Source organism: Saimiri boliviensis, chromosome 20 (genome assembly GCF_048565385.1).
Source record: "Saimiri boliviensis isolate mSaiBol1 chromosome 20, mSaiBol1.pri, whole genome shotgun sequence".
NCBI classification, from domain to species: domain Eukaryota; kingdom Metazoa; phylum Chordata; class Mammalia; order Primates; family Cebidae; genus Saimiri; species Saimiri boliviensis.
Genome location: NC_133468.1, coordinates 4,238,210 through 4,265,868, shown reverse-complemented (window position 1 = coordinate 4,265,868; position 27,659 = coordinate 4,238,210). Strand labels below are relative to the sequence as shown.

Here is a 27,659-nt window from a genome sequence, read left to right as displayed (position 1 = left end):
AGTCCGTCCCCGCCCACCACTCTGACCTGCCGTCACCCGCCCCTGCCCAGCCTTTGCCCTCCACGCTCCGTTCACATTGGCATTGTTGCCTTTCCTCAACATGGCAGGTCCGTTCTGACCTTGGGTCCTCTGCATGTACTGTTCTCTCTGCCTGGACCCCAATTCCCCGGATCTCTCCATGGCTGGCTCTTTCCAGTCATTCAGGCCTCGGCCCCAATGTCACCTCTTCCAGGAAGTCCCCCGTCCCCCTCAACAACGTCCTGCACTGTTGTCCTCACGGCTGCATCACTCTCTGTCGACTTCCTGCTTGCTTGCTTTCTGCCATTTGTCCCACCAGGAGATAGTGCCCAGGGTCTGCATTCAGCGCCAGGCGGCAGATGGGAGTGCACACCTGTGTGGCCACATCTATAGGTGCTGCTGGCACGGTGGAGGTTGGGAAGCTGGACCCACTGGCCACAGGTCCTCAGGGATCCTTCCTGGACCAGAGAACCTCCGGTAGGAGGCAGCTCTGCCTCTGCAGGGAATCTTGATGAACTCAGTTTGGGTTCTCCGGGGTCTTATCGCCTCCCTCTATTTTCATAAATGCAGTGGGATGAGAGGCAGAAGTCCTGGCGCCTGCCCCTACATGGCTTCCTACTCACTCGCCACTGCCCTTCCTGAAACTGGCCAGAGGCTGGCGGAAGGGCTGTGCTGGGTCCGGGCTGGCTTGCAGTTCCTCTGCAGTGAGTTCTGGAGCTTGGAACCTGAGGGTTGCCTTGGAAGGGCGGCCAGGGGTGAGGTGTGCGGGCTGACTTCTCCGGAGCAGCCAGGGTGCCTTGGCTCCTCTCCCAGCATGGCACGCTGTAAGCGGGGCATCCTGAATGCGCTGCTGCCACCAGCTCTCTGCCTGCAGTCCTCCCTCAAATGCTGGATGAGAGAACTCTGCTGGGGGCAGCAGGGCACATGGTGCAGGGTCCTGCCCTCATTTGTGTCTTTTCCCAGAGGGTGGGTTGTCTCCAAGCTCTGCATCAAAACCGGAATTCAGCATACTCCAGCCCAGTGATTCACAAAGGAGACGCTTGAAACCCACTTCTCTCCCCAGCTGCTCAGGCACTGCCCTGTTGAGGGAGATCTGTGCACAGCCTTGTCTCCCTGTGGCATCCACGGAAGACAGGTAGCCCTCCGGAGACCCGCCTGTCCCAGTGCAGGGTGGGGGAAGAACCCAGCCCTGTGTGAGAATATCTGGATCCACCACTCATTAGCCGTCTCATCCTAAGGGTCATGTAATCTCTGGAGCCTGTTTCCCAATCTGTAAAATGGGCGTGATGATAGTGAACTCACTCCCTTTGCCTTCATTATCTTATTTACAATCCCTCGATGACCCTGCAAAGTCGGTGAGATGCGCCACTTTAGACATTCATGGAAAAGCGGAGCTCGAAGGAGGCTAAATAGCCACAAGTGACAGAGCAGGGATTTCAGTCTAAAAGTCTCAAGTTTCAGCTAGGCCCAATTTTTTCCTTCAGCTTAGGGTGTTCAGGGATGGCACGGCCAGGCCGTGCCCCTAAGCAATGCCCTCTGCTTACTTTCTTTTCTTTTCTTTTTTTTTTCTGGGGGACAGGAGCAAGCGGAGTCCCAGAACCTTTGCCCAGATCGCAGTAGGTGGTTCTTGCAGCTGAGACCAGTTTCTCCTACTTGGACAGAGTGAGGAGTCTGGTCTTCACTGAGGCCAGGAGGGGGCTGGCCGCCGGCTCCAGCCTGGGGAGGCCTGTGTTTGGGGCTTGTGCTCAGTGTGGGGGACAGCCTCCTGCCTCTGTCCTGTGGGGCCTCTCCGACTTCTAATGTCTTTCTTCTGGCTGGGCGTAGATGACGAGTTTCTGCCAGAGTCAGAGCTATAACGCTTTATCTGTCTGCTGGCTTGTGTTTCTCAGACCGTTGCTGAATTAAGCTTTTTGTATGAAGACTCTTAAACAAAATAATATCATTGTTTATTTGGATCTCGGCCTTAAAGTGCATTTTTGAGTGTGCGCATCATTCTTCCTAAACCTGGGCCTCATTTATAAGGGGATTTATCTGCACTTTGAGAAGCTTCTGCTAAAGCCTGCTCTGCCAAGGCCCTCATGCTTGGTGCTAGGGCCACAAAAGTGAAGGGATCTGGCTTGTCCTCAGGCAGCTTATAGTCAGGGGGACAGAGACAAAAGACCAGCCAAAAAGTGTTGCCAAGACAGCATCAACGGGTGCTGTAAGAGGATGCTATTTTTTTGTTCCTTTATTTTTCTGTTGTTCACAATTAAGCATTATTCCAATTATTCACATTATTCACAACAATTCACAAAAACATGATTCACAGTAATTTACATTATTCACAACTAAACTTATTTTAGAACATACAAAACATACGATCATTATCATCAAATAGTGTAGAAAAGTACTAAGGAGAAAGCAAAATCCGTGAAATCCTACCCTTTGGGGATCGCCTCCGTGAGAGACAGAATGGTGCTTCTCCCAACGTTGTCCATGTCCCAGTCCTGAGAACCTGGGAATAGGTCAGGTGACATGGCGGGGGGAGGGAAGGTTGCAGGTGGAAGTCACGTGGCTAATTAGTTGACTTTTAAGATAAGGAGATTATCCTGGATCATCCAGGAAGGCACAGTGTGACAAGGATCTTTAAAAGGAGAAGATGAAGGCAGAAATTCAGAGTCAGAGAGAGGGTGGAAGATGCTCCCGTGCTGGCTTTGAAGATGGAGGAAGGGACCACAAGCCAAGGAATGCAGGCGGCCTCTAAACACTAGAAAAAAACAAGGAAACATTCTCTTTAGAGCTTCCAGAAGGAATGCAGCCCTGCCCACACCTTGATTTTAGCCCAGTGAGACCCATTGTGGACTTCAAATCCCTAGAACTGTCAGATAATAAATTCGTGTTTTTTGAGCCCCTATATTTGCAGTAATTTTTTACAGCTATAGAAACAAACATGGTCACTACTGATATGTGGTGACCATTTTTCCATCTTGTTACATGTATGTCATTGCTCATAAGTGAGATCACGCGGCTCGGCTATTTGTATCACCTTCTTTAGGTTTATGGCTGCTCTCTCTTCTGCCCTCTTGACTGGAGTGCTCACTTCATTTATTTTGACTCCGGACTATAGTTATGAAGCATCTAGGGCTGTAAACTTGCTTCTGGTGGTGGCTTTGGTCTCATCCACAGGTTCTGATGTGCTGAATTCTTACTGTCATCATTGAAAAAAGATTTATGATTTTGATTCCAGGAACCCAAGAACTATTTAGAGAAACATTGTAAAAACTTCCGAGTGGTTGGATTTCAGGTTGTTAACCTCTGTGGTGCTTCCTAGTACAATCCAAATGTCTTCAGACCTCAGCACCTCTGGGTTGAATTCGGGTCTGGTCAGCATTTCGATCTGCATCTCACCATTCCAGTGACACCCCACTCCTAACCAGTGCAGGTCTGTTTCCTACAAGTGCTTGTGAATGCCCCCCAAGTCCCTCTAGTATTTCTGGTCATCCCAGTTCTACAGAGCCCATCTGCACCCCTCTTGCCAGGTGTGTATTCTGGGCATCCAAGGCTCTGCAGATGTCCATCTGTTCAGAATGCCATAACAAAATATCACAGACTGGGTGCTTAGAAACAACAGAAGTTTATTTCTCACAGTTTTGGAGGCTGGACATGTGAGATCAGGGTCCCAGTGGGTTTGGTGTCTGGCGAGGGCTGCTTCCTGGCTCATAGTGGGTGCCTTCTTGCTGTGTCCACACACGGTGGAAGGTGAACAAGCTCCCCTGGGCCTCTCCGGTAAGGGCACTAATCCCATTCATTGGGGCCCCACCCTCGCGACCTCATCACCTCCGAAAGGCCCACTTCATACCATCACCTTGGGGGTTAGCATTTCAACACAGGAATTTTAGGGGGTCATAAACATTCGGACCACAGCAACAGGGTGTCAGACACCTTCCACAGTGCCAGACTCCCACGGGACAGGAAGAGCTTGTCTCCGGTGGAGACTTGGCAGGGCCAGGCCTGCCACCCTGAGCTAGGAACGAAGGGGCAACCTGGGTGCCCGGAGCCTTGGGGAATTGCTGAAATTGACTTTGTCTTCCAGCATTTGCTCAGCTTCTGTGAATGTCAGGTGGGCTTCTGAAGGGAGAACAGATGCTGCCTCACAGGGTCACTGTGGCGTGAGGGGACCGTGGCCTCTGGTGCCATGGAAACCGGGGCAGCTGGGGGTGGCCAGACTGAGGCCCAGGAGGAGGGCGTGGAGGTCCCTGTGGCCCTGGGGAAGAGGGACAAAGGCCACGGGCGTTGGTGCGTGGGAGGGAGCAGCAGAGGTCAGCCTGCACAGAAAGGCTGTGAGGGGCAAGGAGGTCCCCTGTAGCTGAGGGGACGCAGGGTCTTCTTGATCAGGATTGGAGAGACCCAGGTCTGTTGCTGGGCTGAGAGAGGACTTAGAGAGGGGAAGGAGAAAAGGGACTTATGAAGACCCCTGAGGGAGCCAGCAGTGGGCAGTGGGTTTTCTCAGCTCAGAGCGGGAGCTCTCCGTCCTCTGAGATTATAGTGGAGAACGTGGAGGTCACTCTGCCAGTGACTTCCTCAGTAGCGGTGGGGAGTTGGCATTATGCCCCATGATGCAGGAGCCCAAGTCACCCTGGAGAGGGAAGCTGGGGTCCTGAGGGAGGGTCCTGGGAGACATGAAACCTCAGGGTATTGGGGAAGGAAACAGTCAAGAGAAAGGTGGCAGGCTGTGCAGAGGGCCCGCTGGCTGGACAGCGCCGGCCGGGAGTGGGGCAGAGGGGGCGCCCCCTACCAACTTCACCAATTGGTTCTTGGTGCAAAGAAGCAGCAATCTTGGGTGGGGCGGGAGGGGCGGGAGGTGGGGAGGCTGCTGTGACAGGCCTGGGGGATTCCGGCCAGGTAGGCAGGAGAGGCCGGAATCAGTTTTTGTAGATGTTCCCACATGCTTGTAAAGAATATCCATTTGCTTTCAGTTGTAAGTTGTCAGGTCCACCCAGAAATCAGTCCAACCCATTTCCTGATTAAATGGGTCGGTGCCCCTCTGCTGTGGTCTAGGAGGCCTGTCGCCCTCCGGGAGTGGCCGTGCACGTCTCCCTTTGACAGGGCTGTGGGGCCACTCGCGTTTCTAACCATGGCAGATGCTGTGGTGCTTGGTTTGCCTAGCTTGGTGGCTGTATTTTCACCAAGCCTTGTCAACAAAACAGGAGTGTGGAGTCGTTTAGTACTTGCTCTGAATTCTACTTTGATGATGCTAAGGACAGTCTGCTTTCCGGGTTTGCAGCACGTTTCAGGCACGTCGGATGGACGGCACGCCTTATTTGTTCAGACTCGGTCTGGTTGATCTCTCACTGCAAGGTGAAACCTACTGGCAGTCGCGTTAGTGATACGCGTGGCCCGTCCTCTGGCTGCACCTTCGCGTCTTTATGTTGGACTTGGCCCCCACCTGCCCTGGGGGCAGGCAGGTAGCTGGTCTCCCCAGGCACCCCCCTCCTGGCCCTCAGTGTGCAGCATGCCCTCTCTGACCACCGCCTCCCCCCTGCTCCCTCTGCCCAGGCTGCCCCTGGGGATCTTGCCCACTGAGCCCATCTTCCCCTGCCTTGCTTATCTGAGTCGGATCCGCTGGTCCTCTTGGCTGTACTTGGTCCCTGCCTGTACCACTGCCTCCCGCCCCCTGCCTTCCTTGATGAATTGCTGGGTCCAACCCCATCCCCCCTCCCTTCCTTTCCTGCCTCTGAGCAGGGGCCCCAGCCTAGCTGAGGAATATACCTTGACATTCCTTCCTGCTGGGCTCTGCAGGCAGGATCCCTCCTTGGGACCTTCTCTCTCTGCTCGCCCACATCCCCTTCTCCATGCACAGGCAGGCCCCAGCATTGCCCCTGCCGGTCCCTTGAGCTCCGGCTGCTCCCAGGTCCCATCATTGCCAGTGTTCTGAGAAACACAGCCCCTGCCTCCACCTCCTCCACAGCTCTCTGGCATCATCCAAAGCATCTGCTGCGGTCCCATGGACCACAGAGGTGTGGATCCCACGGTCATTCATCTGTCCCCACGGCTCAGGCCTCCCCCATCCACCTGCTTCACCATCACAGTGTTGACCAAGGCGCGACTGGCTCCTCAATTTCCTCCTGTTCCCCTGGGCTCTCCTCTGCACCTTAGCACATGCTATGTGGCCGAGTGGGACCCGAGTCTCCTGGACACAGCCCAGAGGGCATCTCCTCCTGCAGCGGGGTGTCTTAGGTTGGAGGAGCCTTCCCTCCTGATAGCAGCCTTCTTCCACAGCCCCACCTGTCTCTGAACCTCTCTTTCTCCCAGCACAGGTCCCTCTAGTGGTTTCTGTGGCATTTGGAAGGGTTTTGTGGGCGTGTGTGTGGAAGGTAGCCTTGGTGGCTGCTCCTAAGTCCCTTCCAGAGCCTCTAGCCCCTCCTACTCTGACTCTCACTTGTGGGACTGCCCCAGCCACCATGGGTGGGACTCCTGTCCCCTACTCAGCGTGTTCTGGGCCAGCCTGGGACTTGGTGTCCTGAGTCCGTGCTGGTTGCAGGGAACTGGCTCATGCATGTGCTTCAGGAGGGAAATGGGGCTGCAGTGTGGAAGTCCCATCCCAAACCCCAGAGATGGGACCAGCATACGGGCTATGAGAGTGAGGGCTGCCTGGTCAGGCCACAGGGCACCTCGGATTAGTCAGGGGGACCCGGGACACACAAGGGACCAACAGAAGGGAGTTGACGAAGGCACGACTCACAGAGCTATGGGCAGGAAAGGGCGTCTGCAGGCGGCGAAGCTGGGGCCGCAACAGCGGGAGCTGGAGCCACCTCTGAGAGAAGGAAAACCTTCCCTCTCTCCCCAGCCCTGGTTTCCTGTCGGTGCCCCCCTTTACCCGGGGAGAGCCAGGAGGAGCCAGTCCATCAGGTCAGCCTGCTGGGCTGCAGCGTAGGGCAGACAGTGAAGGGGGTGGGGAGGGCAACAGAGAAGCACCAGCCCAGAACATCAGCCTGGAAGGAAGGGACACCGGGACCTCGTTCTGTGTCTTTTCAAAGCCAGGTTTCCTTTCTAATCCAGAACCTATTCAGCCAGCCCTGATGCCAGATGCTCTCGGGCTCTGAGGACGACAGACCAACGCAGCTGCCTCCAGTACGGTGCTCACGGCCTGGTTTTGAAGTGGAAACAATGAACCATGCAGCCAGTGGGAACCTGCCAAGCTCTTCACAGTCTCGTTCGCTTAGAGGCAGTAGTCGAGGGCGACAGGGGGGCCCCCATGCCAGGAATCCGCACACTGACCCCTCCTGCCTTCTTTAGACTGACTCGGACACTTGGCATTTGGTGTGGAAAAGAGTTATCCTGTTGAGTGCATACAAGACCTACGTATACCAGGGACTCACTGAGGGAATTGAAGGATTTTCAGGGAAAGTCTTGACATCTCCTGCTGACCCTAGAAGCAAGCCCCTCTGCCCGGCCAGCAGGGAGCTTCTCTGGCAGCAGATGTAGGCCGCCTTGGAAACAGGGCGCACGGGACAGAGGCCACCCTGCAGATGTGGGTGCAGCCCTGTGTGGATGCTGCAGACCCACCCTGCAGATGTGGGTGGGGCGGAGCTTGGGGTGGCCCTTCCACTCCCCGAGTCTGTGGATGCCCGATCTCCAAGTCACCCTTTCTGACCTCCACTAGCTGCCTCCTTGGGCCACATGGGCGGGTCAGACTTGCTCGGGGGCTCAGCATCCTTGGGCTGGATTGACCCTGGCACGCCCCTGGGTGGGTCTACGGGGGCAGCCCTCGGAGCCTGCACAGAACTTCTAGCCAGGTACCCATCTTTCCTGTTCATGGATTGAGTTGCCAAGGGAAGGGCATTCCTTAAAAATAACTGGCTGGATGTGTTTCCGGGCTGGCAGCTCTCACTACAGGCCGCACACCTTCATCAACACCATTCACTTGCTTCCCAGTCGTATTTTTCCTTTTTGAAACAGGGTCTTGCTCTGTCACCCAGGCTGCAGTGCAGTGGCACCATCTTAACTCACTGCAGCCGGGACCTTCAGAGTTCAGGTGATTTTCCCACCTCAGCCTCCCAGGTAGCTGCCACCACAGGCATCCCCCACCACACCAGCTAGGTTTTAAATTATTTGTAGAGATGAGGTCTCACTGTGCTGGTCTGGAACTCCTGGGCTCAAGCAATCTTCCTGCCTCTGCCTCCCAAAGTGCTGGGATTGTGGGCCCCAGCTTCTGGCATTAAGTAGCATGTTTGGGATGCACCAATACTTAAAAAAAAAAAAAAAAAAAAAAACCTCACCGGGCACGGTGGCTCATGCCTGTAATCCCAGCACTTTGGGAGGCCGAGGAGGGTAGATCACCTGAGGTTAGGAGTTCGACACCAGCCTGGCCAACATGGTGAAAACCCATCTCTACTAAAAAAATTAAAATAAATAGGAAAATTAGCCAGGCATGGTGGTGTGTGCCTGTAATCGCAGCTACTCAGGAGGCTGAGACAAGAGAATTGCTTGAACTTGGGAGGTAGAGGTTGTAGTGAGCCCAGATCGTGCCACTACACTCCACCCTGGTGACAGAGTGAGACTCCGTCTCAAGAACAACAAACAAAAAACCCACCATGTAATGCCAACTCCAGTGCTTGTCTTGGGCCAGGATCTATGGGGTACTGGTTTGTTCCGGCCCAGCAGTGGGAGGTTGATGTCTCATGCTTGTCCCGGGCTGTGGCCCACTCCAGTCCACATGGGAAGGCCATGTCCCCTACCAGTCCAGCTCAGTGCACGGCCCTGACTCCTTGCGGTTAGCAGGGAAAATGCTCTTCACATTGAGATGTCAGTTTTCGCTTCAAGTCTGATGTGTGATCCGTAAACAAAGCCTGCAAGGATCAGAGGCTCCTCCTGTGGGAGTCAGCTAATTAATCTGACTTTCCTCACGGAAGGCACAGGACTCTGCCTCTTTTGTGAAGCTTAGCACTTTTTAAGGAAGCGTGAGTCTGTCAGGACAAAGCCACACAATGATGTTCCTTGTTTTCGGAGAGCAGAGGAAAGTGGGGGCAGACTGTCTTCCCCCGGACGAGGAAGAGTGGCTTCAGGTTAGCACTTACGTGGGTGCTGTGAGGAAGAAGTTGTGGGCGTGGGCATCACCGAGCTGAGGTCCTAGCGCCTGGGGCTGCAGGAAGGATGCTTCCCACCCTCTCCCCCACCCCTACAACAGAGGATATCCCAAGCCCAGGGGACCGACCAGCATAGCTCCTGACAGCCTCTAGGAGGGAGCCCTTGGAGGGCCCCAGCCAGAACCTCAGGAAGCTGTCTGGGCTGCGGTCTGCTCTCCAGGGTGGGGCGGGGGTTTGGATTTCCCAGCTTACAGAGGGCTTCTCTCTCAGAGGTATCTTGCAAGGAGAGCTACCTGATCGGGCAAGGTGACTCCCACCCACCGGGGGCCCTGACTGACAGTCCTTCTAGGCTGTTCCCAAAGGCTTGGCTCGCTCTCTCTAGGGTAGATGGGGCTCTGGGCATCATTTCTTGCAGGACTCCTGTCTATACTGACAATTCGATTACAAAATGTATAACAAGACTCATGAGCCCACATGAGGAATAGCGAGATGTATCAGTGAGGATTTAGGGGAAGGGGAGGAGAGGCACAAACGCATTCCCTCACTGGTGCTCAGGGTGTGCAGACACCCTCGCTAGTGCTCAGGCTCAAGAACCATCTCTTCCTGTTGTTTACGGTTGAGTGTGCTGTCCCAGCTAATTTCGCGTTTGTATCTCCTGCAGCTGGGGGAAAAGTAGCAATGCCCGTTTGACTCTTCGGACTCACAGTGTATGACTCTTTAGAACCTGTTCGGATGGAGATGCTGTATATCTTCGCCCGTCCGCATTCCCCAGTCCCCTGCATTTAGTGCTGGTTATGATGTTTCTCCTGACTCCGCCACCCCTATCCACCCCCTGGGAATGCTGGCTTCTGTCACTCCCTTGAAGGTTGTTACCATGCTTCGTTAATGATGACAACGAGTGCGGTTCTTGCCCAGAGCATGCAAGAGAATGCGCGCCATAGGGCCTCGTCTGGTCATGTTAAATTTCATGTTTGAGCCAGGTGTGGTGTTTCACATCTGCGATCCCAGCATTTTGGGAGACCAAGGCAGTAGGATTACTTGAGCCCAGGAGTTCAAGACCAGCCCTGGCAACATCGCAGACCCCATCTTTGCAATTTGTTTTTAATTAGCTAGCCATCATGGCAGGCGTCTGTGGGCCCAGCTACTTGGGAGGCTGAGTTGGGAGGATAGCTCGAGCCCAGGGCATCCAGGCTGCAGTGAGCTGTGTTTGAGCCGCTATACTATAGTGAGTGACACAGTAAGACCCTGTCTCAAAAAATACTATTTGGACCTTTATAGCGTAAGGGAAGAATCCCACATCTCGCAGCCTCATCTTCCCCATCAATCCTGAGGCTGTTACTTCTGCACTCCCAGAATGCAACCTTGTTTGACGGTGAGCACACTCCCGCCTTCCACACTCTGCCTCCAGCAGGCAGAATGTCAAGAGAAGAGGAATCCCAGTTGCAACAGGCATCCCATCCCTCCGTAGACCAGCCTGGGAGAGCATGGTGTCCAGCATGGCTTGGAGGCAAGAGAGGACACAGGAGAAGGGTCGCCATTGCACGGCAACAGCTTTACTCTGAAAGCACTCTGAAAAGGTGGGCACAGCCAGCCCTGGGAGACTGTCGGGAAATGGCCCGGGACCTCTGAGGTGGGGCCGCTGCCCTGGCCACCAGTGACAGAGGCACAGAGCAAAGGATGCCTGCTGCCATTGCCCCACCCCTGAGCGCCATAGCCCCGAGGTGGCACCACAGCCGATGCGTGAGCCCACAAGTGCCACTCAAGTCTGAGGCTCAGGCAGCTGTATCAGAGAGCCCTGCACTCATTCTGTCTGATGTGAGTGGGTGTGTCAGCATCGTGCTGGTGGCTGGATCCCACTCACATCTGTGAAGGAAGTACCCCTCTGACCAGTGAGGGTGACTTGCTCATCAAACCACTCACCTGGGACCTTAAACAAACTCATAGTCACAGCCCTAGGGCTCCTGGGGGATCAGGTGGGCCCCATGCCCAGGGTGAGGGTTGGAGAGTGTCCTGAAGGGAACAGCAGGGCCCACAGAGGGCGGCTCAGGCATGGGCCCTCTGCACAAGAGCGTTGCTCTGGCTACACAGTTCTCCCTGGTGTTCCTGGAACATGCCAGACTTGCTTCCTTCTCAGGGCCTCTGTACTTGCTGCCCCTTCCCTGGAACCTGCCACCTCCTATCGGACCTGCTCTCTGGACACCAGGGATGCTGTGGTGAAGTCAGGCGCCTCCATTCCAGGGAAAGGCAGCCATGTGAAGAATGGACTGGCCAGAGAGCACTGAGAGGGGCCGGGCACAGATTTGTTTTTATGTGTTTAAATTTTTAATTTTGAAATAACTTTAGATCTATGCTGTTATGCAAAAATAGCCAGAAAAGTTGCAAAAATAGCATAGATTTCCCCTGTGCCCTTCACCCAGCTTCCTCGGTTGTTAGCGTTAACATTGTATGCAACACAGAACAAAGACTAGAACCAGGAACTTTTAAGGTGGATGCTGTGTTATGTAGCGCCTTAATTTTAGTCTATTTTGTCTTGCTATAAGGAATACCTGAGACTGGGTAATTTGTAGAGAAAAGAAGTTTATTTCGCTTACGGTTCTGCAGTCTGGGAAGTTCAAGAGCACGGCCCTGGCTTCTGGTGAGGGCTTTTGTGCTGTCTTAACACGGTGGAGAAGGTCAAAAGGAAAACCAATGTATGCGAAAAAGAAAAACCCAAGGCGTGTCCTGGTTTTATAACAACCCAGTCTTGGGAACGAACCCAGTCTCTCCAGAGCAAGAACTCCCTCACTACCTTGAGAACAGGATCAAGCTACTCACAAGGGATCTGCCGCCATGATTCACATACCTCCCTCCAGATCCCACCTTGCAACCCTGCCACACTAGGGACCATATTTGGTGGGAACAAACCAATCACACTCTCACCACAGCACTCCAGACTGCACTGAATTCTGCCCGTCTCCCGGCTCATGGCTGTTGTCTGGCTCAGGCTTCCACTCAGGATCCCACGTGTCATATCGTTGTCATGTCTCTCCCGTTGCCTCCCATCTGAGGTTTCATGACCTGGATGTTTTTTAAGGGGACCGGTCAGCTGTTTTGTTGATGGTGCCTCCACGTGGGTTTGTGTGGGGTACCCTCGTGCTGGATGGAGCTTCTGTGTTCTTGGCAGGACTGTCACAGACACACTGAGCCTTCCACAGGGCAACATGCTGTGAGTATCACATCGGGGTGTCCAGTTGCCTCCTATCATCCACGATGACCTTCTTCATTTGGCTGAGGTGTTACCTACTGGGATTCTCCCCTGTCACGTTGCTATTTTTTCCCGTTGCAATAAATAGATCTCCTGTGTGTAGCTGCATTGACATGATGTGAGCATTCTGCTTCTTGTTATCCTTGGGCTCACTAATTGCAGCCTCCATGGATAAGTCATGCCCATTGCTGCCCTACTGTGCTGATGCTGATGGGGTTTACTACCTCGATTTTCCATCTCTTCATTTCCTTTATGTTTTTAGTTGAACTCCCCTGTGAGAAAGAGCTGCTCTTCCCCTCCTACTTATTTATTATTCAGTTACTTGTTTCTACCAGTACTGATTTGTGGATACTTATTTTATTCAATGGGTTCTAACTTATTACTATCATTATTTATTACTGTGTTCAAATTACCCCAGATTTGGCCACTGAGAGTACCTTCAAGCTGGCTCCTCCATCCTTCCACTGTGCTTGGGTGTGATTTCACATGGGGTGGTAGGACAGGCCGTCTCTGAGCAGAGAGTGTGGGAGTGAGCCCTGGAGGAGGGACGCAGTCCTGTGGCTGCAGAACCGGCTGAGTGGCTGCAGCCCGCTCTCGGGGAAGGCCCACTGTGTGCACGGACGGCATCTGGCCTGCAGCTGCCATCTGCTTACCTGTCTGGTTTCTGGTGGAGGCCCTGAGATCCCGGGGCTGGCACTGCCGAAGGGTAGGGCTATGCTGCTGCATGGGTGCCATGCTGTGCTGTGCAGGCAGGGCTACTGGACATAAGCCTGCTGTGGCCTTTCATACCCGAGGACACCACCATCTCCCAGTGTGACACCTGGTGGCCTTGTCTCCTGTGAGGACCAGGATCTGTGAGGCACCTGATCCCGTGTGTTCAGTTTCCCTGAATCTGTAGTGGCATTCAGGGAGGGTAGGTGCACCTGAGCCTGCCTGCATTCTGGATATGGCACCTTTGGTCATTGCTGGCCCTGCTGCACAGGCTTCCCGGTGGGCCAACCTCCCACAGAGGGGCCTAGGGCCCCAGGGACTACTGTCCCGGCTCTGGAATAAATAAACATCCCAGCATCACCAGTGGGGACTCGTCAGTGCTGGGGCCCAGCCCTCCCCTGGATCCACCCTGGATGGGTGGAGACACAGGCTGGGCAGTGTCTGAAGGCCTGCAGAGCGGCCTGGCCCCAGCCCAGGCAACCTGGCCCTCAGAGCCCCGGCTCTTCCCATAAATAAACCAGACAGGATCCTTCGTCAGGTGGCATGGCCTGATTTTTGTTTTGGGAACTCTGGACAGAAGGGGAAGCAGACAGCCTCGGGCCCGGCAGGGCTGCCCGCCCGGGAGTGGCAGCTGGGCAGGCGGGCAGAGGACAGTCGGCGGTCAGCCTGCCCTGGATAGCACAGTGGGCCTCAGAGATCACAGCGGGAAAAAGGGCCCCAGTCGAAGGAGGCCAGAGTCAGGCAGTGCACAGGCTCTGTGTGTGCCTGAGGCCTGAGAGGTCCTGAGAGGGGCCTGTGGCCCAGGAGCCCAGGGAAATGGCAGCCTGTGGTGGAAAGTGAAAGGAAGGGTCCCCTGCCTGGCAAAGCGTCCTGATCTGGTCACCCTGGCACAGGCAGGCATGGAGGACACACCCCACTGAGTCTCACCATCAACTCTCAATTGCAGCCCCCTCTGGAGGAACCGAGGCTTCAGGCGAGGAAAGGGTGACCCTTGTCGCACAACGGAGTTGGGGGGACTGGCGTCGGGCATGCTGTGTCCCGGCCTGTGCTCTCCCCAAGGGAGTTTCTGTCTAGCCCTGCTTCTGAGGGACACATCACTGGGCGGCGTGTCTTCCCCACACCACGTGGAGCCTTTCCAACAACCTTCTTCCTGCCATGGCCTTGATTCCCGCTACCCTGCCCTTGCCCTGACCCGACAGAGTGTGTTAAGAGAATTCTGCATTCAGGATGAGGCTGCAGGCTCTCTGCTCACCAAACCCACCTTTGCCCACCAGCCCAACAGCTGGGCCCTGGGTGGGCACTGGCTTCCCTCGGAGCACCTGGCCGCTCCTGGAGGAGCACCCCACGTGGGAAGGAGCAGACCCTGCCTCCTGACTCCTCGAGACTATGGACTTCCTCTCTGGACTGAGCTGCCTTGGAAAGGGTGTTGGATGCTGTTCAGAACATGCCACACATCTAGGATTCATGCCCCGTCTTCCAACAGTTGCATAGACTCAGCCTTGGGATCACCCAGAAAACTCTGTGGTACAGTGGGCATGGGGGGTGCCCCCTGCAGGAGTCTCAGCCAGCCTCTTTGCAGGGATGGGAGATGCCAGCCTGCAGCTGGCTCCAGTCATAGGCTCTGGAGCAGGGCTCCTCCTGGACCCGGAGAGACTGGCCCGGCCCTGGTGGAGGGTCCCTGAGGCCTGCTCTCCACCCACTGGCTGTGCAGCATTCTCATCTCCCTGCACCTGCACTTACTGCCCTGTGTCCCAGTGTGAGGATGCCCAGTTCAGAAGAAAGGGTGAGATGGGCATCCCATGTGGCCAGCTCTGGGCGAGCTCCAACTTCCCTGGAGTGGCAGCTTTCCTCCCTGCTGGATTTCTGGCCCCCAGGGGGTGATTCTGGCAGTGACCTTCTTAGGGATGCCCCTCCTTCTGGCCTGTCCAGAGTGGCTCCCGAAGCAATAGCCCGCCCAGCTCTGACCATCGGACCCTGCCAGCAGCCCGCTCTGCTTCTCTGTGGCCTTGGTGCCTGCAGGCCGTCATTGGCTGAATGGTGCCCTCCCCAGATCCCGCAGTTCCTTTACTGAGGTCCTAACTGCCTGTGGCTCAGGATGTTGACTGTATTTAGAGGCAGGGTCTTTAAAGAGATGATTAACTGAAAATGAGGTCACTGATTCAACATGAATGACTGATGTCTTCCTAAGAAGAAGCGATTGGGACAGAGGCGCACACAGGGGGCTGGCCGTGTCAGGTCACAGGGGAAAGACGCTATTGACAAGCCAAGGAGAGAGGCCTCGAGAGAAACCGCCCTTGCCCACACCTCGATCTCAGAGCTCAGCCTCCAGGACTGTGAGGAAACAGCTTCTGCTGTTCCAGCCCCCGGCCTGTGCTGCTCTGAGCCGGCTGCCTGAGCACCCTAGGGAAGGCGCTGGCCCTGGCCTCTTGCAGGAGGGGGAGCTGGCAGCCTCCCCAGGCACATGTCTTGGTGGATGTGGGTCAGCCTGCTGGGAATGCTGAGGGACCGTCCTGGGTCCGTCCCTAGGCCCTTAGTTCTTGGAGTGTGGCCTTGCAGGCTTTGGTTGCTCTCCAGGGTGAGTCCCCTGGGGAATATGGTATGGGGTAGGTGGCCCTGTCTACAAGTCTTAAGGCTCTGTGGGTAAAGGTGGCGGGTGATACCTTGACCCCAGTGATGCATTCAGTGATGCTGGCTTCTGGGGTGTTTAACCCCCTTATAATCTTTCTCAGCTCCCCAAATAATGTACTAGTAGGGAAAAGCATATGCTGGCAACTCTATGTGCCCCTGCCACCCCAGCCCCCTGAGCAGACAGATTCACTGGGCTGGCTGGATTTTTTTTTTTTTTTTTTTTTTTTTGAGACAGAATCTCACTCTGTAGCCCAAGCTGGAATTCAGTGGCACAATCTTGGCTCACTGTAACCTCTGCCTTCCAGGCTCAAATGATTCTTATGCCTTAGCCTCCAATTGGGACCACAGGCACATGCTACCATGCCCAGCTAATTTCTTTGTATTTTGGTAGAGACGAGGTTTCACCATGTTGCCCAGCGTGGTCTCAAACACCTCACTTCAGGTGATCTGCCCACCTCAGCCTCCCAAAGTGCTGGGATTACAAGTGTGAGCCACCGCACCCGGCCAAGGCGGGCTTTTTTTTTTTTTTAAGGTATTGGTGCATCCCAAACATTCCACTCAATAATTGGGAACTAGGGCCTGCTATCCTGTTGGCAGGACCTTGAATGGCGAAGTTGGACCTTATTCCACAAGCTCTCCACCGCACGTCTCAAGGCCACGATCTGCTGTGGTCCAGCTGGTGAGACATGGAAACTCAAAGAAAAATCTCGCTTTTCGATAGTTTGGCAAATGTTCCTGCAGCATGAGTCATTTTTCTTTAGTAGAGAGCTCCCTGTTATTTATGGGAATGTTAATTAGTGACTGGGGACATTCCCCGACGTGGTCTTCCCACTGAACGAGACCTGGGAAATGTCAGCCAGAGCATCTGGCAGGGGCGAGTGTCAGTTCCTGTGATAAGTAGTCAGGGCTGTTGCAGTCCCAGGGTCTAGGTCTGACCCACTGACCTCTGCGTCCTGGCCAGGTCTGGTAGGCCAGCTCTGTTTCTTGGAGGCTCCTCCGGCATTGGTGTGTGCCGGAGCCGTAGAGATCGGGAAGCTAGATGCAGAGGGCTGAGCGTGGGACATTCTGGACAGGCCAGGTCCTGAGGGAGCCACTCAAGTGTTCTTGATTTAGCAGAAGGCTGCCTGGCGGACACTGTGCTGGCCCCATAAGGCAATCCTGCTGGCATCTTGTTTAACCCATCTCTCCCCTCCTTCTCCCCTATCTTCAAATGAATTGTCTGTTTTGCTATATGCCCTTTGTAAAAATTGGAAAAAAAAAACACGAATAAAAAGTGAAACTCACCCCAGATCATAACACTGCTGACCCTTTGTTACGTGTTTCCTAACAACCCTCATGCCATCATATGATCATGGTAGTGGTGCTGCCATGATCAGGAGCTCCGCCTACTGCTCTCCATGCAGTGTCTCCCTCAGCCCTCACATCACCTGTGGAAGCCCTGTTAACATCCTCATTCCGCCTGGCAGACACTGGCCATGGAGAGGCCACTCAGGTAGCCAGAGGTGAAGTAAGCATTTGAATCGGGGCAGAGTGACTCGGAGGCCACATGCTGCATTGTTAGGCCATGCCGACATTAGGTATAGAGACATACATGATTTTACATACGGGGATCATGCTGAAGCTGGGCCTGCCTCCTTCTGTCACCAGTATGTCATGGGTGTGTCTGTTCCTTAAGTGGTCAGAAATCTGTGAAGTTCTTTTAGCCTAGCATAAATCTGTAAATTTTGTAAAATTATTTTGCAGGGCATAGAGTGTTTTTGAAATAACCTGACTGGTGGGAGCGGCGGTTCATGCCTGTAATCCCAGCACTTTGGGAGGCCAAGGTGGGCAGGTCAGGAGTTCAAGACCAGCCTGGCCAACGTGGTGAAACCCCGTCTTTACTAAAAATGCAAACATTAGCCAGGCATGCTGCTGCACACCTGTAGTCCCAGCTACTCAGGAGGCTGAGGCAGGAGAATCTCTTGAACCTGGGAGATGGAGGTTGCAGTGAGCTGAGATCGTGCTACTGCACTCCAGCCTGAGCAACAGACCCTGCCTCCAAAATTAAAAAAAAAAAAAAAAAAAAAAATTCTGACCTTGTATTGTTTTTGTTTGGTTGGTTTTTGGTTTTCGTTTTTTGAGGGGGACAGGGTTTTTCTCTGTCTCCCAGACTGGAGTGCAGTGACATGATCTTGGTTCACTGCAGCAATTCTGCCTCCTGGGTTCAAGTGATTCTCCTGCCTCAGCCTCCTGAGTAGCTGGGATTACAAGCACGCACCACTATGCCCAGCTAATTTTGTATTTTTAGTAGAGACCGGGTTTCGCCATGTTGGCCATGCTGGACTTGAACTCCTGACCTCAAGTGATCTGCCTGCCTCAGCCTCCCAGAGTGCTGGGATTATAGGCATGAGCCACCTCACCCAGCCTACATGTATACTTCTGTCGTGATTTATGTTTTCTGTTTTTCTGGATTTTTTTTTTGTTTGTTTTTGCTGTTTTTCTAGTCTACTGTATTTTCTATATGGCCTGTCTTCAGTAATGTGGAAGGTAGACATTACTTTGACTAGTTGTGACTTTTCTAATTTTGAGTAGCACTATTCAACTTCTATCTGTTGACTTTAGAAACGTAACAGTAACTGTTAATCCTAACTGAAGATTAGGAAACAAATGCAATTAAACTGTACTTTTAAAAAATTCCTCTACTCTGATTTTTGTGGGCTTATTTGGCAATATTTTGCCCACCTCCATTTATTAAGGCTAAACTGTGAATAGTTTTTCATTACATACCTTTCTTTTCCAGAATATATGGTAAATATCTTCTGGTTTGTAATCCTAATTATCCCTGTGGCATAGGTGCAGAGGGCAATGCCAGTATTTCAACCTGTGATTTCCCCACTCGTGGTGACTCAGTTTTAAAATCGAGTCCAGGCTAAATAAAATGGCAGGCAGTGGGCAGGGGGGTGCGGTTTGCTGAGGAGGGATACAAAACAGAGCTGCGACAGATGCTCTCAAGGGCATGCTCTAGCAGCATGAGTGAAGCTGTCCCTCTGTGCCTCCTCTCCCAAGGCCCAGAGTTGCTCACAGTGGCTCATCTTATTAGTTGATGGATTTAGTGCTCCCATCTCAAGCCCTTGGTTTCTGTTGCAGGGTTTCTTTGTAAGACAATGGTTCCCAAAGATTGGGACTAATGGGTACCAAACGTGGCTCCAGAATGCATTTAATTCTATCAAATCTCAGCTAGCTTTGTGGCAGAAATTGACAAGCTGATCCTAAAATTCATACAGAAATACAAGGGACCCACACTAGTCAAAATGCTATTGAGAAGAACAAAGGAAGGACTCACCCTTTGTGATTCTAAGATTTACTACAAACCTATGGTAATCAAGACTGTGTGGTGCTGGCAGAAGGATAGACATATAGATTGGTGGAATAGAACTGAGAGTTTGGAAATAAATCCTTATATTGATTCTTGACAAAGGTCTAAGGCAAGTTAGTGGGGGAAAGAATGGTCCTTTCAACGAATGGTGTTGGCACACCTTGATATCCACATGTGGAAGAATGAAGTTGGACCCTTTCCTCACACCATATACACATATTAACTGTAAATGGATGGATCATAGATCTACATGTAAGAGCTAAAACTATAGAACTCTTAAATAATGTAGGAGTAAGTCTTTGTTACTTTGGGTTAGGCAAAGTCTTAGATAGGACACCAGAAGCACAAATGACAAAAGAAAAAATAGGTGAGCTGGACTTCAAGAAGGTCCTTCGTGACTTCAGTGGACACTATCAAGAAAGTGAAAAGATAACCCGTAGGAAAAGAGAAAATCTTTGTAAATTTTCTATCTAATAAGGTACTTATGTCTAGAATACATAAAGAGCTCTTACAAGTAAATAAAAGGAAAATGTTCTCATTAAAAATAGGGAAAGAGCCGGGCGTGGTGGCTCAAGCCTGTAATCCCAGCACTTTGGGAGGCTGAGGCGGGTGGATCACAAGGTCAAGAGAACGAGACCATCCTGGTCAACATGGTGAAACCCCGTCTTTACTAAAAATACAAAAAATTAGCTGGGCATGGTGGCGCGTGCCTGTAATCCCAGCTACTCGGGAGGCTGAGGCAGGAGAATTGCCTGAACCCAGGAGGCGGAGGTTGCGGTGAGCCGAGATCGCGCCATTGCACTCCAGCCTGGGTAACAAGAGCGAAACTCCGTCTCAAAAAAAAAAAAAAATAGGGAAAGTATCTGAATGGATGTTTCTCCAGAGAAGATAAACAAATGGCCAGTAAGCTCATGAAAAGATGCCTAGTATCATTAGTTGTCAGGGAAATGCATACCAAAATATAATGGGACACCACTTCAGACCTGTTAAATAGCTAGAGGCAAAGAGCCTGAGAATAATGAGTATTGTTGGGGATGAGGGGAAATTGAGCCCTCACACACTGCTGGGAGTAATGAGAATGAATGGTGCAGCCCCTTCGGAGGACAGTCTGGCACAGTTGTCGTGTGACCCAGTAATTCTGTTTTGAGAGGAATGAAAATACATGTCCACACAAAAACTTGTCCACCAATGTTCACAGCAGCATTATTCCTAGGAGCCAAAACGCAACCACCCACGCGTTCATCAAGCAGCAAATGGAGAAATCAAATGTGGTATATACATGTGATGGGGTATTGTTCGACAATAAAAGAGGAATGAAACACTGGTGTGTGCTATACCATGGATGAACCTTGAAAGCATACTAAGTGAAGGAAGCTGGTTACAAAAGACCACATGGCATATGATTCTAAGTATATCTGGACATTTCCAAGAAATGTCCAGAATAGGCCAATTCGCAGAATGGTGATGAGTGGTTGCTTAGGGCTTGGTGGGAGAAAACACGGGGAGGGACTGCCAATGTGTACGGGGTTTCTTTTTGGGGTGATGAAAATGTTCTAAAATTGATAGTGGTTATGGTTGAATTGTACACTTTCAGCATACACTTTAGATGCCTGAAATGTGTGGTACAGTAATCACAGCGCCATAAAGACGTTACATATTAAAAAGCACTGAACCGGCCATGCACCATGCTCACGCCTGTCATCCCAGCACTTTGTGAGGCCGAGGCAGGTGGATCACCTGAGGTCAGGAGTTTGAGACCAGCCTGGCCAACATGACGAAACCTCGTCTCTACTAAAAATACAAAAATTAGCCGGTTGCGGTGGCACACGCCTGTAATCCCAGCTACTTGGGAGGCTGAAGCAAGAGAATCACTTGAACCCGGGAGGCAGCGCTTGTGGTGAGCCAAGATTGTGCCATTGCCCTCCAGCCTGGAAAACAAGAGCAGAACTCTATCTCAAAAAAAAAAAAAAAAAAAGAAAAAGAAAAACATGATTGTCTTGTCAATTGCATTTTAAACTCTCTGGTTGAGTGAGGGAAGTTTCAGTTTGGTGCTGACAGATCTCTACTACCTCTGTACTCCTTACTCATCTCTATATTGAGAGAGAGAAGTGAGAGAAGGATAGTGGCATGGGCTTTGAGGCGCAAGGGAAGCCCCGGGAGCCAGGGGAAGACACGGGGGTACGCCCGGGGACAGAGGGCTGCTGAGACCCGGAAGACGGCCTTGGCGTTTATTTTGTGGGAGCGGGTTTCTGGTTTCTGTTTTGGTTCTTTCTCCTGGCACTCTCCTCGGTCCAGTAGGGTTTTAGAAGGATAAGTAGTACCTGCCAATGTGTGCAGGATTTCTTTTATGGGGTGATGAATAAACAAGATAAACAGTAATTCATAGGCTACCTGGTCCAGCTCCTCAGTTTGCAGAAGAGGGGGCTGGGGGCTGCTAGGGGATAGGACTGGCCGTGACCGGATTGGAACCCAGGTCCCCTGGCTCCCTGTCCAGTACTCACCCACCCTGCCTGCCTCGCCCTCCACCCTGCCTGCCTCGCCCTCCACCCTGCCCTTCAAAGTATATCTAGCTTTCCTTAGAACCTTGCTGGTCACGTGACTGTTGGGGCTCCTTGGTCCTGTCAGAAATTGGCTCTGGCCAGCTTAGGCCAAAAAAGAGATTTCTGGAGGAAAGGTCTGTAGGGCCTGAAACCGGGTCCAGGGACGGGTAGAGCGGCCAGGCAAAGTCATCAGGTTCTGGGGAGCTCAGAGGCAACTCTGTTGTGGTCACTGTGCTCAACAGAGCCCTGGAAGGCACAGAGCCCTCCTTGGCCTCCTCCCCGGAAGCCCAGAGTGTCCTGCGCTCCTCGCCCTTCTTCTCGTGCCCCTCGGAGGACAGCGCCTGCCCTGCCGGCCACCCACCAGGACCCTGAATCAGTTCTGGACAAAGCTCCAAAACAGAGCCCCGGACAAGGGGGTTGCTCCCCAAGAGGAAGGAGGGGAGTGGCTGGCATTTCGTGAGGACCCCACGTGCCCATCCCAAGTGTGAAGAGAGCAGAGGAGGCAGATGCCATGCCACGAGGATGTCCCACGGACTGATCCCTGCAGAAGGAGGTGCTCCAGGGGTCAGGAAGCACAGAGGAGGAGCCAGTGGAGATGCCGCGTGAGGGCAGCTGTTTCCTAACCCCACGGACTGCTCCTGCCCGCTGGAGCCCCTTCAGAAAAGTGGAAAAGTCAGTACGTGAAATCCTCTGGGATGCCGAATGGTGAAGGAGCCCACAGTGGTGAGGACAGAGTGGCTCAAATCCCACTCGATGATATATCCCACTCCTGAGGGGTCCAGCCGCCTTCCGAGAAAGCTCCTAAGGTTGTTAGAGACCTCCCTGGGGAGCTGCGAGGGACAAGAGAGAGCCCGGGCAGGCTCTGTGGGGAGACGCCCTGGGAGCTGCAGTCCTGTGCAGCTTACCCTGTGAGACCGTCGTTCCCAGGCAGCTCTCCCAGCATGGGAGGCTGCCTGGCCATTGCCCTGCTGCCCAGCGGAATCTCCCAAGTTCATTACCAAAAGGCAGAAGGCTAGAAAGAATCCTGGAGTTAGAATACTTTCAGGAATGGGAATCTTAGCAGATGCCAGCATTTGGGGCACTCCTTTGACGAGTGCCCGTGCTGTGTGTGTATTTCAGGGGGAGATGAGTTTGAGGGCAGCAGGTCCCTGCTGCCTTGTCCCTTGGCGAAGTCTGGGTTCCTCTGCGCATGGACCTTTGTGCTTCCTCTGCTTTCTACGCTTGATTGTCGCCACTGCAATCTTGTCACACACCTGCCAGTCTGTGCCAGAGGTTGACAACGTTGAGTGACAGACCAGGTCCCAGTCATGCACAGGTGGGAGACGGCTGATGCCTGCAGCTGTGGCTTCCATGGGAGGGGCAGTGAGGACCAGCCAGCCTAGGAGCTCTGCAGAGGGGAAGAGGATGCATGCTGGTGTTTCCCGTGAACCCCTAACTTTCAGGGTGTCTGTGGTTGAATACTTGAAAATTCGAAGTAACAGAGGAGAACTGTTTAGCCTTTGCATCTTTATAAATTTTTAATTTCTAGTTGCCATTTGTAGTTACTTTACCATCAATCCAACTGCAAAGGAGCAGGTCCTATAGACGGACGAGGCAGGGCAGGCATCGTATAACTCACCAGGATCTGAATGCCGACAACTTGATTTCATGACTCAGGTACTGCCAGGTTCCGAGCCCCTGTGGTGGCACCTGAGGGTCTGGGACAGAGCCCTCCCCGTGATCCTCCCTCTGTTCCCCAGGGGAGTACCTGATTGGGTTTACCAGACATCCACAGACATCAAGAGCAGAGCAGGACCCACACTGAGAGCTGGGTCAGGGGGTCAGAGTGCCAGTCTCTCCGCAAGACCCCAGGCTGGACAGCTGTGGGACACACAGGCCACCAGCAGGCGCCCAGCTGAATGTGCTGCAGCTTAGTGCGCTTCAGGAGGTTCTTTCATAGTTATTGAGCGGGGAGAGGAAACGGATTCTAATTAATAAAAATTACATGTGAAAACAGATACACTTGCCACTGGCAGCAAGAAAATCAGTCCTGGGAAAAAATGCGGCAAAACATGGCTCACATTTTGTGCTTTGCTCTACCGTCCATTTTCTTCTGTTTTTTTAGACAGGTCATTCCTGGGATGCATACTAAAGTGTTGGAAAATCAGGGGATAAAATGATCTCTGCTTCTTTTGTGAAGTGCCCCCTGCCCCAAGCATTCTTCTGGCCCGTGTCCTTGGCAGGATGTCAGCTGATGGTCTCGGGTGGTCAGCCCTTGGTCTTTGGGCAGGTGCCACCATGTTCTTCAGTAGAGTATGTGTGTGTGTGCATCTCACAATGGTCCACAGAGATGGACGGGGCTGTGGGGAGTATCGCGAGCGTCTCTGTTTGAGAATGCCACCGCTTGGAGGCCTCTGGCTGGGTGAGGAAGTCTGAGCCCAGGCCCTGCTTCAGATGGACTCCACTGTGCTCCCATGCCCTCTGGGGAGTCGCCTGCAAGGGCGCCCTGCCAGGAAGCAAGGCCCAGGGTAGTATCAGATGGAGTCAGTGCCATTGAATCAGCCCAGTGATTGTCCTCAGGGAGGCAGCTAGGGAAGGGAGCCTGACCCCCAGTGGGCAGGGAGACCCCAAACTGTCTCCCAGGTTGCTCCAGCCAGAGGGTACTGCCCCTCACCAGGCTGAGCCTGGCCTCTGTGTCACACTAGGTCCCTCCAGAAGAACCCCAGGGCCTCAGGCCTTTGGCATCAATGGCTCCCGGCCTGGGCTGCAAGGTCCCCCAGAAGAAGAAGGGGCTGCCCTAAAGGGTCCTGAAGCCCCAGTATCCTGCCCTAATTGGCCTAATTGGCCCAGCGTGGCCCAGGGGCCTGTCTGGGAGATGCCCTTTCCACGTAGGTGTGGGCTCCGATTCCTAGAAACTGTGTGTCCCCAGCAGACCGTCTGCCCATCTGGGTCTCAGTTTCCTCATTTGGAAAGTAAGCTGGCTGGATGATGTCACCTGGGTGGAGGCATGGCCTGGTCCTCAGCGGCTCGCAGGCTGCATATGCTCCTATGTGACTGTGCACAGGAAGGGACAGCCAGCCTCATAGATAGGCGAGTCACTGGACGCTTGGGGAGCTTGGCAGCTTGCCTGAGCTCACCTGGCCAGACAGAAAGGGTGCCAGGAACTCAGACTTCACACTCCCGGACAGCCTGCCTACTGCCGCCCCAGGGTTAATTCCCGCCCTTCCTCGAATGAGTTTCAGTCATAAGATGGATTTGAGGCACCCGTTTCCCCCATACCGCACACCCAGACAGCCAGTGCTGGGCCCTCCCACTCCTGCCCTAGTAAACACGGTCCCCCCGTGCCAGTGGACAAGGACGGCTGTGGCCTCCCTGCCAGCCTGCTCCGTGCCGCCCTTAGAGGATGTGGCCTGCAGCTTTGGGGTCATCGGTTCATTCATCACACAGGCATCTGCTGAGTCCCTGCCAGGCCTGGCTGGGCCCTGAGACCCAGGGATGAGTCAGACGCGTGGGACCTGCAGGATTCCCAGCCCCTTCCCCTCTCCTCCCACAGCCCTGGCGACCTCCCTCCCCGACGCCTGTCTTGCCCTAGTCACTCTGGCTCCCGCTGCCTCCTTGGCCTCCCCCCCAGAAGCCGAGGATGCCGGAGCCCAGAGTGTCCTGCGCTCCTTGCCCTTCTCGTGGCCCTCAGAGAACAGCGCCTGCTTTGCCGGCCACCCGCCAGGACCCGGAATGGGTTTTCCGTGGCTGCTGTGAGGAACGACTTCAAACAGTAGCCATTCATTCTCACAGTTCTCAGGCCGGAAGTCCGAAGTCAGTGTGACCTGACCCAAATCCGGGTGTCAGCAGGGCCTCGTCCCTCCGCAGGTTCCGGGGGCGGGGATACTTCCTGGCCTCTGGCAGCTCCTGGGGGCTCCCAGCATTCCTTGGCTTGAGGCCGCACCACTCCAGGCTCCAAGGCTGGTACTTGGCATCCTCCCTCTCTGCCCACAGCCTCGTCCTCGGTGCATCTGCCTAATCGCCCTCCACTGCCCCGACTAAGGAAGTGGGCAAGCTAGTCCACTGAGGACCCGGCCAGCCCCAGAGCTGACCTAGTCACACCTGCAGTCCCTTTCCGCCGCGTCGGCTACCATCACAGCTGCCAGGGATGGGGGCCTGGGTAACTTTGGGGGCCAGTTTTTTAGCCAGCCACAGACCTGGATGCCCACCTGGGTGCTGCCTCCCCCCTCCCATCTGAACTGGATCTACCCACCACGGCCTGTCCGTGCTGTGCCTCAGCTCCCTCGGACCTGCCACTGGTCCCATGCTCTGGTCTGGACCACCACCCCTCTCCCAGATGCTTGCAACTTCTTCCCCTCAGGACCCCTGAGCCATTTTTGTTCCGCAGCCCATTTCCCCCGAGAAGCCCCGGGCTGCCTGCAACCCTCTCTCACTGGCCCCCTGAGTGGCAGGCCGCCTGGCACTGTGCCCTTGATGCTCCTGTCCACCCATCTGGTCAGTTCTTCCCACCAGCTGTGCTCCGTCCGCCTCCCCGGCCCTGGCATGTGCACTTTGCCCTGTCTGGAGGACTGATCCTCTCCCTGATGCCGCCTGGCCAGCATGAAGGGTTTGGGTGGGTTGGGGTAGACGTCACCTCCTGCGGGACGCCTCCTTCAGTCCTGAGCCAGACCTGATGCTGGGCTTGTTCCTCCGGGCCCTGCACTTCCCCCAGCCCTTGCCTGTTAGCAGCACCGATGCTTCCTGGTGGACGGTCTCTGTCATCCACTGGCCTCCGAGGGCCCTGGCTGAGCGTGCTGGGCGCATCTCCATCCGCCCTCAATATACTTGATGCTAGGGGTAGCCGTCAGCAGGCCCTAGGGGGGCACTGAGTGCACCTTGGTCACAGAGGCTCCTAGCCAGTGACAGTGCTCACCAAGCACCTCAGGGGCCAGGGAGAAGGAGGGCAGCTCCTTTGCCACTCTGATTCCCGCCCCAGCCAGGATGATGATGTGGCAGAGGCCATTCAGGTGACTTTTCTGCACTTCCAGATGGCAGATGCCAGGGGCTGCCCACTGGAGGGTACACTCCTGACTGGACAGGGGACCCCAGACAGTGCCAGCTAAGCTGGAGCATGGGTGGGCACTGGAAATGCCAGCTTTTTTGATTTTCAAGAATATGGAAACCTGATTGTTTATGCGAACTCTCCTGTTTCTTAAGTTTGAGCAACTAATTCAAGCTTTTAAAATCCCCTGAATGGGTCATTAAGCGTGTACGCTAACGGAAGCACTGACGGTTGGACACAGCGTGAGCTTCTACCATGAGACCTTGGTTTATGGATAATGGACCAAAAGATAAAAGCTTGGGAGCTGGAGTGACAGTGGGGCAGGTGGACCTGGCAGTGCCAGCAGGCTGGATGGCAGGGGAGGGCAGGGGAGGTGAGGGGGGCTGCATCAGGCCTTGAAGAGAGAACACAGGTTTACCAGGTGGCCAAGTGGGGGGTGGGGTGTGGGGGAGGGAGTGGGGATTCTGAAGTTGATGGCATGGCGGGTTCAGGGGCTGGGGGGCTTGGCAGGGTGCACACAGCCCAATGAGGAGTATGGGGTGTGCGAGCCGCCGGGGGCCAGGAGGGCAGGGCAGGCCAACAGCCTGAATGCCAGCCTACAGACAGCCTGCGTCCCAGCAGAAATGAGAACCCAGCGAGGACTTTGCAGCAAGGGAGGGTGCTGGCTGCCCTTGGGGTGGCAGGGGCACCTACAGTTCAGCTGCCTGTAGAGTCTGGGCTGGTGGCTGACACAGATCGGGGAGACATGGTGGGGACTGACTGGAGCCAGCTGCAGGGACGCGCGTTCCATCCAAGACCTGCTGTGGTCAGAGCCTGCGCCTTCTGAGGAAAGCTGGAATTCCATGTTCAAGGCATGGAATCCGTCATTCTGTGTGTTAGCTTCGGAGCTTTAAAAATATTGTTCGGCCCAAACGGAACATGTCTGTGGGCAGATCAGTCACTGGCGGATCGTGTTCACCTTTGTCGTGGACTCTGGGCTCCTGGGAGCGGGGGTAGAACTTGGCTGCCACTTTAGTGGATGCCCTCCTGGGGACACGCACAGGCCCACAGCCACGCTTGAATGTTTCCGGGCTTCTCT

At 54.0% G+C, this 27,659-nt stretch overlaps 1 protein-coding gene across 3 annotated transcripts in view; it reads left to right on the top strand.

Moving 5' to 3' along the window:
- ADAMTS2 (ADAM metallopeptidase with thrombospondin type 1 motif 2) overlaps nucleotides 1-27,659 on the top strand; it is a 220,494-nt gene that overhangs the window by 37,517 nt on the left and 155,318 nt on the right. The window lies entirely within an intron of this gene.